An 11074-nucleotide genomic window follows, 5' to 3' on the forward strand; every position below is an offset into this window, starting at 1 on the left:
TGAACCTGGCTGCCTTGTAGCTACCCCAGAGCCCAGCTAACTCAACACTGCTCCAATCTCCCCCTCTGCTCCCAAATGACTCCCCCTCCCAATTCCCTTCACTGTGTCTGGTACCAGCACTCACTGCCACCTTCCTTGCCTTTGTCCCGAATATCTATGAGTCCCCGAGGCTTGCTGGGCATTCCCTTGCACTATCTCTCACACTCCACCTCTCCTTTCAATTCCCATTACCCCCATACCCCTGCCGCTTCAAGCCTGGATGATTATAATAGCCTCCTAACTAATCGCTTACTTGTTTCTCCCCCTCCAATTCACTGCTGCCACAGTAATCTCCCTAAAACACCATTTAATCATGCCAAACCCTTAATTAAAAATCTTCATTATCTCTTCATTACCACCAGGATAAAGTCCAAGCTCCTTAGTTTCCTTCCACTATCTGGCCTCGATCCACATTTCCAGTTTATTGCCCACTCTTTCCCCACAGTTTTTGTAGACTCCACTCAAACCTGTCTAGTTACCCCTTTCATCCACCCAGAATGGTTTTTCCAGCCTCTCACTGGGATTTGTGGTCATTCTTTGAGGCCCACGTCAAATTCTTTTGCTTTTTATGAGGCTTCCTCCCAAGGCAACTGTGTCCTCCTCAGAGCTCCTAGGACGGTGTCCCATCTCAAGCCTATCCTGAGTCATTATTCAGTTTTTGAAGTGTTTGTGTTTTCTGTCTACTTGGACTACCTGTGTCTTAAGATCAAGAACTGCTCCGGATACACATTTGTATCTCCCTCTTATTATCATCACCACCGCCATTCATTGCCCACCAATCCCAATAAACACCAGTTATGATATGATTTGGTTATAAGATGTTTGGGGTTTGATGGCCAAAGGAAATAACTGGTGTAGTGTGTCCACTGCGGTCCTTTTTACTTGGGACAATCCAGCTGGGTGATTGGCATGCCAGATTATAAAGGGAATTTATTTGGTGTGAACAGGTACTCAATTAAATTCATCCAATCCCAAAGAGATCTACTAAAAGAAGGAGGAATGCTGGGGAAAGGATTTGTGGTGAAAGACTGTGCTACTCACCACCCCGAAGGACAAAGGAATACAATGAAAGAAAATCCCTTGTGCACAGCTGTGGAATGTGGGGGAGGCTGCAGGCAAAGCAGGCACAATGGTCTTAGTGCCTAAGTTATAATTTGCATCTAAGTGTCCAGAAATGTGTAGCTCTGCCCTCGTTTGCATTTATGCGAGACTCACACGGGAGTAAGGCACAGTATTCCCGGCAGGGAGAAGTATCAGGTGATTCTCCTGATTCTCTTTTGAATTTCGATTCTGTTTAGAATGTAGCTACCTTGTCCTGAAAAGGCTTTCATGGTTTAAAAAAGACAACCAGACAGTGTCTTTCCTGCTCTCTGCTAGCCTGCAGTGCATTTCATCTCAAGGACCTTTCCCTCTTATACTTTATCTCAACTCACTGTGTCCCTGTAGGGGTTAATTGCTCTCCTCATCCCATGGAGTCCTGAGATGGGGCACTTATAATCTCACACGCCATCATTACAAGAGTGAAAATCTTCCTTAGGGTCATCTGAGTAGAGAATGCCTCCTACCTGTCTTCCCCTACTTTCCTCCCACTTTGGGGGAAGAAACATGGAGAAAAAAGGCTTCATCAGAAAAGCAACACCAGATAGCTGATGTTGAGTTTTCTTTTTTCATTCCTTTTTCTTTTTTCCCCCTTTTGTTCCTCTTAAAAATTTTTCTTTCCACTGGGAAACAGGAATCTGGGCCACTTGTGCATTATCATTGTTATGAGAAGCCAGAGGTACAAATGATCATCACAATTGTTGGCATGATCCTGGGCACCAGCTAGAGGCTTTTCCATGTTATCTGTGTCCCTACCGCTGAACTGTCACTCAAAGGAGCGTCCAAAGATTAGCTGATGCCCTTTGACCTGATCGTCCCATGTTTCCCAAAGGGTCTTCAGCAACAGGCTTTTGTTTCTCCTAATAAAACATTAAAAACGATATTTCAGTCAATGAGATCTGAGGTCACAGTATGTGTGAAATATTGTCTTCAAAAGCTTGAAATCAGGGGCGCCTGGGTGGCTCAGTCAGTAAAACCTCTGCCTTCGGCTCAGGTCATGATCCCAGGGTCCTGGGACTGAGCCCCGCATCAGGCTCCCTGCTCCGCGGGGAGTCTGCTTCTCCCTCTCCCTCTCCTCTATGTCCTCTCTCTCTCTCTCTAATAAATAAATAAAATCTTTTTAAAAAAGCTTGAAATCATTCTGAGCAGGTGAACTGACACTCACATGACTTGAAGTTGTCCCTAAGTTAAGGTGACATATAAATACTTACAAAGTACAGATACAATTGAGTATGTGGCTTAAATAAGTTATCTGAGGTAGATGGTGTCCTAAAAGAGGTAAATTTGGGCAAGATTTTTATGCACATTATATCAAAAAGTGGAAGAGAGTGGTGTACAAAATGACATGGAGCTGAAGCAAAGTAATTATTATTTTTTTAAAGATTTTATTTATTTATTTGACAGAGAGAGATACAGCAAGAGAGGGAACACAAGCAGGGGGAGTGGGAGAGGGAGAAGCAGGCTTCCCGCCGAGCAGGGAGCCAGATGCGGGGCTCAATCCCAGGACCCTGGGATCATGACCTGAGCCGAAGGTAGACGCTTAACGACTGAGCCACCCAGGTGCCCTGAATCAGAGTAATTCTTACGGGGATGATGGGAGCTTGATCAAGAAAGAGCTCAGGATGAAAGTTCATTTTCCCAACAGGCTTGAAGCTGGGAGTTAGTCTCATCTATCTTTGCATCCATGGCAACCAGGAGAGTGCCAAGCATATAGTAGGTGGGCAATAAATGTCTGAGTTAATGCATAAAAAAATTAATGGTTGCAGGATCAAATATATCAAATAAAAAGTTAGCTAGCATATTTCTAACTTTCTTCAATCTTTGTTTAAATTTTTTTTTCTTCCCCTATTGCTTGCTGGACTTCTTGACTTTCTGACAGAGTTGAGTGGTAAATGGAAATCCCTAGATTATTATTTTATGCACATCTGTAATGTTTTACTTGCCTCATGGTGGGTGTGAGAATCAGACAGGAGAAAGCACTTTGATCCCTTCTTAGTAGAGAGGCCATGTCAATGGCTAAGGAAGATAATACCACCAAAGCATGTTTAAAAGCTTTTTGTTGTTGGATGGACATTAAGGTCTTCAGGGAAAGGGTGAGGGCAACTTTCAGATCATTGATGTGCTACAGGGAACTTCTCTAAAGTTCTGATTCAGCTGGTAAGTTGAATTTTCCCAGGGTTTTATCCCCAGGTCAAAGTAACACTTGCAGTGACCTTTTCTTGCTTGGGTACCATCTTCCATAACACACCTCTCAGTCTAAAGAGGAAACTACAACAATTTCACTCCAGTTGTAAGGTCATATACAGCGCAGAGCAGAAATATGAGAACAATCATTCTTTAGAGAGGAGAAAATACGGAGGCCTTTCCCTCTGTGTGAACTGGGAGGTCTCCATAGTAACTGTGTGTGCTAATTGGTGAACTGTGCATCCGTGGCCAGCGGGGCGGGGCAACTCCCTCCCGGACCTCCAGGCACACGAGCGCCACCTAGTGAAGAAATTCCACTTCAAAACTTCCTGAACAAAAACAACCCCAACTGTATTCATCTAACTTCTCCTTGAGGAATGATTACTTTAAGTTCACATAGATATGTATATCATTTTAACTATTTTAACAAAGAATTTTAACTTAGGAGTCAAGAGACTAGTCAAGTGAACTGAGAGAAAATTCAAAGATTCAATATTTTTATCATCATTTAAGATTTCTTTTCAACCGTGTCTATTTTCCAAGTGCTGATACATTATTTTTCAAATATAAAGAACATCTTCAAAACTCTGGAGGAAGACAAAAGGGATATGGATGAAGGGCTGGGAAGAGTGTGTAGGGGGACAGAAACAAGACCTTTCACTCTATACTGTATTATATTGCTTATTTTCAAACCATATGAAAGTGTTGCTAATCAAAAAATCATATTAAAAAAGAGCGTTTGGCACATATTCATGTTGCAAAGAGCTGTTTCATGTCAGCAAAAACAATATCACCAAGTTACATTAAATTTACCAATTTCAAAAAAATTGTGAATTTCCAAAGAAAAATAATGCCTCGTCTCCACAGAATTAAAGAATTTTCTCCAAGTAAAAGTACCCATCTGCTAAATGCAGACTGGTACATACAGAAACTTCATCTCAAACACACATATACACACGTCTCCTCTGAGATTCCTACATGTTACATAGACAGACATCTCAACTATTGATTTTTTTTAAAGATTTTATTTATTTATTTGAGGTAGAGAGAGAGAGAGAGAGAGAGAGAGAGAACAAGTGGGGGGTTGGGATTTCAAGGGGCAGAGGAAGAGGGAGAAGCAGACTCTCCGATGAGCAGGGAGCCTGACACAGGGCTCGATCTCAAGACCCTGGGATGACGACCCGAGCTGAAGGGAGATGCTTAACCAACTGAGCCACCCGGGTGCCCCTCAACTATTGATTTAAAGAAGAAAACAAACACTTAAATCAATGGTACTCAACTTCTTTGGACAAGGTTTACCAAGAACTTTACCTAATTTGATTCTTGGACATACCAACTAAAAAAACTAAATAGATGTTAAAAGTTACAAAACAAAGCTCGTAAGACATGTCCTTCAGGTTGCCATAAATGTGGAAATTATCTTCCAAGGCTTGGAGAGGAAAGACACATGGAATCCTGCACCAAATGCTGCTGATTGTCATGACAGAGACATAGACCCAGACCGTCAGGCCGGCCTTGTCAACGTTCCCATGACACCAGGCCACCTGTCAGTGTGTTCAGGGGGGGCAGAACACCAGAATGGCTTTCAACACACCTCAAAAACTATGATAATCTGCTTTGAGGTTATTTTAAAAACCAGGCCAAACTGGTTAAAAAATGTGAAAAATATCATGTAGTCTTGGAGATTTTTTTTGCCTCTGTTTGCGGTTGAATTTTTTCTGTCCACAGACCACTTTATGGTTAGGTGAAAGACCCCAGAAACAGAACTGTTTCCCCAAAATTGAAACAAAGCGATACACAAGCAAACCAGACAGCTTTTGCTGAGCAAGTTCATGTAATTTTTCAGGTTCATTTTGAAATTTTGAACAGCCCCTCAGTGAATAAAAACCACACCCCACCATATATTACTGTTTTGCATTTTGGATGAATACTGAGGGGAAAATACATTTCTGCCATACTTAAAGCATAGTAATAAAAAATAAAAGTACAAGTTTAGGATTTTGCATATTTTATTTTATTTTATTTTATTTTATTTTTTTAAAGATTTTATTTATTTATTTGAGAGAGAGAATGAGATAGAGAGAGAGCATGAGAGGGGAGAGGGTCAGAGGGAGAAGCAAACTCCCTGCTGAGCAGGGAGCCCGATGTGGGACTCGATCCCGGGACTCCAGGATCATGACCTGAGCCGAAAGCAGTTGCTTAACCAACTGAGCCACCCAGGCGCCCTAGGATTTTGCATATTTTAGATACATGAACCACATGTGGATTGTGGCCTAAGTACAATCTAATTTTTTTTATATACATTTTATTTTTAAGTAATCTCTACATGCAATGTGGGGCTCAAACTCACAAACTCTAGATCAAAGTCAAATACTCTACCAACTGAGCCAGCCAGGTGCCCCTATAATTTAATCTTAATAGTGTTCATTGGTGTACCTAATACCAAGCATTATCTTTTATTTTATATATTTTATATGGAAATAATAGACAATATTAAATAAATAACTTCAGCAATTATTAGATGACATATATTTATAATTTTTACTTATAGTTGCATAAAGTATTACATTGAATAGAGGCTGACAGTGGAAAAAAATTTCAAGCAAGGGTGTTTGAAGATTTTTAGATACATACCTTTCTATCTTTTACTGTAGATGCTTGTGATTTTAGCAAAGAACTATAAAATAGGGTAGAATCAGTGTTGAGGCCATTATCCTGTAAGAATGGACTAAGGTGAGAGATTTTTATTTATCTGACAGTCGATTTTGGCATTATAAAAAAAAGGAAAAATATGTACAATTGCAACTGTTGAATGACATCCAATTTATAACTAGTCACATGGCTACCAAACTAAAAAGCAGTGAAATTGAACCATCCTCCAGTAAATTAAATTCATGCCAATATCCCATCTAAATTGTTGGCCCAACCATTCTCTTCATTTCATCCGAGTTGACCTACCCTAACCTGTCCATTGTGAAATTGTTCTTAGAGCGGTAACTACAATCCAACATTTAGTAATGGATTATTAAGGAGGGGGAAGAAAACTGCACATCAGTCAGAACTGGATCTTGGATTCTCAATTAGAAAATATTCATCTTGCTAGAGCTATAAGCAGAATGAGAAAATCTTTTTTTATATATGATTTTGAAGTTATTTTCTCTAGAAGTGTGAGCCATTTTGGTTGCTTAGTTCTTTACAGCTGGGGAGAACCTAACATTCTCCATGAAATTTTATCATTGTTTTCTTTTCTAAAATTATTGTATGTTACAAGGCATCTTTCACACGGACTAGATGGGTTTCTGTGTCCAACTGAATGAGCTATTTGCAGCATATTCTTCAATTAATAGTAATGCTGATTGCTTCAAGGTGACCATTTTTTTTTTTTTTAAAGATTTTATTTATTTGACAGAGAGAGACACAGTGAGAGAGGGAACACAAGCAGGGGGAGTGGCAGAGGGAGAAGCAGGCTTCCCGCAGAGCAGGGAGCCAGATGCGGGGCTCGATCCCAGGACCCTGGGATCATGACCTGAGCCGAAGGCAGACGCTTAACGACTGAGCCACCCAGGCGCCCCTCAAGGTGACCATTTTAACAGCTGACTTGGAGCTAATAAATTATTCAAAATTCTTAGAACAAATAGCAGATCTATTAGCAACATTACTTGAATTAAGTTAAGCTTATTAGACACTTGTAAGTTTAATATATAATTCTTTGAACCTATACTGAGTAACATGTAATCCCATGTTACATGATTATATATATCTTTGAACATACATATATGATCCTTTGAACATATACTTTATAATGTAAACATACATCTACTTTATAACATAACATCTACATGATCTGAGGTACTTTAACACTATGCTCAACATATTCTGTGAAAATGCCATTAACTTCCTGAGAAATTTAATTTAAATCACTAATTAGCCTACCATATAAATTAACTAGAAATAAAGCAAGATAAAGAATTCTCAGTAAAATTTTCTCTTCCTTGTTCATTCATTCATTCATTCATTCATCCATTCATGAACCAATATTGAGTATCTAGTAAGTGCCAGGCACCAGGTATTATAACAGCAAACAAAAGAGACCTACATGGTCCCTGCCTTCTTGGGGAAGTCAGACTAGCATCAGATAAACACAAAAATAAAATATAGCTACAAACTGATGTGAAGGAGATGAGGGAGAAGAATGGGGTGATCTGAAAGAGAATAATAGGGTAATTTAGGTTGGGTCTTCAGGAGGCATCTTTGAGGAAGTGACATTTAAGTCACCTGAAGAATGAACCTGAGGCAGCCAGGTGATGAGTCAGGCGCGGTAGGATTTCCAGATAAACAACAAGTAATTTTTGAGTGTAGGTTTGCAGTATTTGGGACATACTTCCACTAAGAAAGTATTTGTTGTTTCTCTGAAATTAAAATGTTTTAATGAGATATAATTGGCATAAAACACTATATTAGTTTCAGGTGTGCAACATAATGATTTGATATTTGTATAATTGTGAAATGATCACCACAGAGAGTCTAGCTCATATCCATCACTGGACATAGTTACAAGTTTTTTCCCTTGTGATGAGAATTTTAAGATCTATGCTCTTAGCAACTTTCAAATATGCAATACAATATTATTAACTATAGTCACCATGCCGTACGTTATATCCCAGGACTTATTTATTTTATTTTATAACTGGAAGTTTGTACTTTTGACTACCTTCACCCATTTCATCCATCCACTACCCCCTGCCTCTGGCAACCACCAATCTGTTCTCTGTGTCTATGACTTCTGTTGTTTCTCGAAACTTGACTTTAACTAGCCGTCCTGTATTTTATCTAGCGATCCCAGGTGGGTACCCGAGCCTAAAGCCAGTGGGAAGGCTCTGAGGTGGGCCATGGGCCCAGCCACTTTGGACGAGGTGAGGGGGCCAACATGAGGTAACAGGAGGGGGTGTGGCTGAGTTGAGGTCAGAAAACCAGGGGTCATGGAAGATGCTTGCTGTCCGGGGAAACATTGTACTGGCAGGCTGAGGTGCCCTGCAGAGAGATGCGACTCAACTCTTGCCCATTAAAAGCTGCCCACTTCAGCCTCCTGAGGTAGTCTCACATAAACCTCTCTGGGTAGCACCTAAAATTTAGTCTTTTCAGATCTTTGAGTCAAGTAAAGATACCAGCTGCTGGTCTATAATTTTCTATTTGGTGTTAGAAATATTAAGGTACAACCTCCCCTGCCATGTTTCCCTCACCGCCCAAAAGTGTGGACAAGTGTCAAGAAGTTTGTTTACTATATGTTCCAAATTCAGTAACACTTAGCTGGTAGCTTTTTGTTAATATACTATTAAATAATATCGCAAAGTCTTTTGCCCCAACTCTGAAATAATCTAGGAAATAATAGAAAAAAATCAAACTATCTCTGGTCTGCAAAGAACTAAACACAATAAGGTTTAACTCTAGCTGCTACAGAGTCACATATTCTGATAAGTTGGCTTATCATATATGTGCATGTGTGCCTTTTCTGTAATTCATAAACTCTATATTGATAAAGCTCTTACTATGTGCCACACAAAGTATTTTCTAGCACTTTCAAACAAAAGGTCAAATGGAGCCTTATTAAATTTACTAAATAATTCATTCATTGAGGATCCATCATGTTAAAAACCAAGCACAATAACAAATTCTAGGGGTGGTTATCAAATCATAGTTAGAATAAAGATGAAATAATACTGGAAATTCAAAGAATCCCCAAAGAACAGAGTTTGGATAGTTACAAACTAAGGGTTACAAATGTCATTTAGTTTTAAGATCACCCAGGGGGCCTTTCTCCAAATACATTTAAGGCCTCTGACCTCAAAACTGCCTTTAGCAAGAGAAAAGAAGAAACACACATGAAGGCATCCACAAAAGGAAACCTGCATTTCCTATTCCTTTTGGGAGGTAGATTCGTTTCCTAAGGCTGCTCCAAGGAAGTAGCACAAACCAGGAGCTCTGTCTTACAAGGCCTGGAGGCTGGCAGTCTGAGAGCAAGGTGTCCACGGGGTTGGTTCCTTCTCAGGTGGTGAGAAAAGATCTGTCCCAGGCCCCTCCCAAGCTTCTGGTGGTGTGCTGGCAACTTTGGGCATCCCCGGCGGCTTGCAGAAGCATCACCCCCGATCTTCCGTCTACACACGGCGCTCTCCCTGCGCCTTCCCATCCTCTCCCCTCTGCCTGTGTCTGTCTCTGTCTAAATCTCTCCCTTTATAAGGACACAATCCGATTGGAATAAAGCCCTCCCTAATGATCTCATTTTAGCTTGGTCATCTGCAGAGACCCTATTTCCACATAAGGTCATTTGCACGGGTACTGGGAGTTGGGACTTAAACATCTTTTTGGGAACACAATTCAGCTCAGAATAGGGGTGATTGGACAAATGGTCCAAATACCACTGGGTTTAAAAAAGGGAAGTCTTGGGGGGCCTGAGTGGCTCAGTTAGTTAAGCGTCTGCCATGGGCTCAGGTCATGATCCCAGGGTCCTGGGATGGAGCCCCGTGTAGGGCTCCCTGCTCAGCGGGGAGTCTGCTTCTCCCTCTCCCCACTCATGCTTTCTCTCTCTCTCAAATAAATAAATAAATTTTTTAAAAATTTCTTAAAAAAATAAAAAAGGGAAGCCATGCTGAGCTGATTTTCCTAACCTGGATTTTATTTAATGTAGAGTCTATGTTTGAGTCCAGAAACATCCTAATCCAGTCACAAGAAGGTGTATCACACTGGGTAATGTAACACAAGATGCTAGGAGAGCCGATAGTCATGGGGGAACCAATAACTCACTCTTCCTGACCCACCAACCAAAAATAAATGATCAAAAGCTTCAAAAAGACTGATTTTAAAAATTACTAGTGGAGTTTGATTTTGACAAGTCAAGATTCTTTATAAAGACAGATTGCCGAGCTACGCTGTGAAAAGGGGCACAGGACTAAGTAAGAGACAGAGTTCTGCCTTCCAGGCATGATCTCCCCCGGATAGCTGAGGGCTTTGGGCAGATCACTAACTTTCTTAGTCTCAGTATCCTCATGAGGGGATTGGACAATGCTCCCTAATTCCTTCCCAGACCTACGTATCAGTCACCATGGAACACTCGAGGGTGTGGTGAGATATGCTCATGGTGCATCCCTGAGACAGGGAAAGAAGCAGCTCTTTCAAATGCCCCAGAGTAAGATCCTCAGGCCCTAATCTGGGCTGTCTGCACACTGTGTGATCCATTGATTTTACAGAGACCTGCCAATAAGTGTTAGTTTCGCTCTCACACACAGTGGACCATAGGGTCAGAGAAATATCAAGGCCCACTCACAGGAAATGAAAAACCTAGAGCAACTCATACTAGGCAGCACACCTAGGTGCTTTCCTTCCTTTTAACGGCCTCCTCTCTACTCACAAACACTAGGAAGCCGCAGTGTGAATGATGCTACAAAGGACACGAGAACTAAGGCCTTTGCCTTTGAGGGATTTGTTGGTCTATGTGGAAGGTTAACCAAAGGCCTATGTGAACTTGAAGAAGCACGAACCCATTGATAAGTATCCACGTAAGTATGGAGGAAGAGCCACTCCAGATAGACTGGTCAGGTCTGCGGACACTGGCCACCTTCACTAGGGTAACTTAGAGATGCCTCATGGCAGGGCTGAGAGACTGAGTTTTGTCTTCTCAGAACAAGGATCATACAAAGTCGTTTATAACTCATGAGAGTCTTTTTGTGACTGTGAACACAATAATGGCAGTTAGGAACAC

At 41.0% G+C, this 11074-nt stretch overlaps 1 long non-coding RNA gene across 1 annotated transcript; it reads right to left on the reverse strand.

The window, feature by feature from the left end:
* Positions 1-1731: 1731 nt before the first annotated feature.
* Positions 1732-8156, reverse strand: LOC141373040 (uncharacterized). The gene is made up of 3 exons (XR_012378671.1): positions 8033-8156; positions 5956-6036; positions 1732-1997 (listed from the first exon to the last, which is right to left on the reverse strand). It is a non-coding gene; the product is annotated as an uncharacterized lncRNA (long non-coding RNA).
* Positions 8157-11074: the final 2918 nt, after the last annotated feature.

This window comes from Callorhinus ursinus, unplaced genomic scaffold, assembly GCF_003265705.2.
Source record: "Callorhinus ursinus isolate GAN/ISIS: 27379988/994484 unplaced genomic scaffold, GSC_fseal_2.0 scaffold7, whole genome shotgun sequence".
NCBI lineage: Eukaryota > Metazoa > Chordata > Mammalia > Carnivora > Otariidae > Callorhinus > Callorhinus ursinus.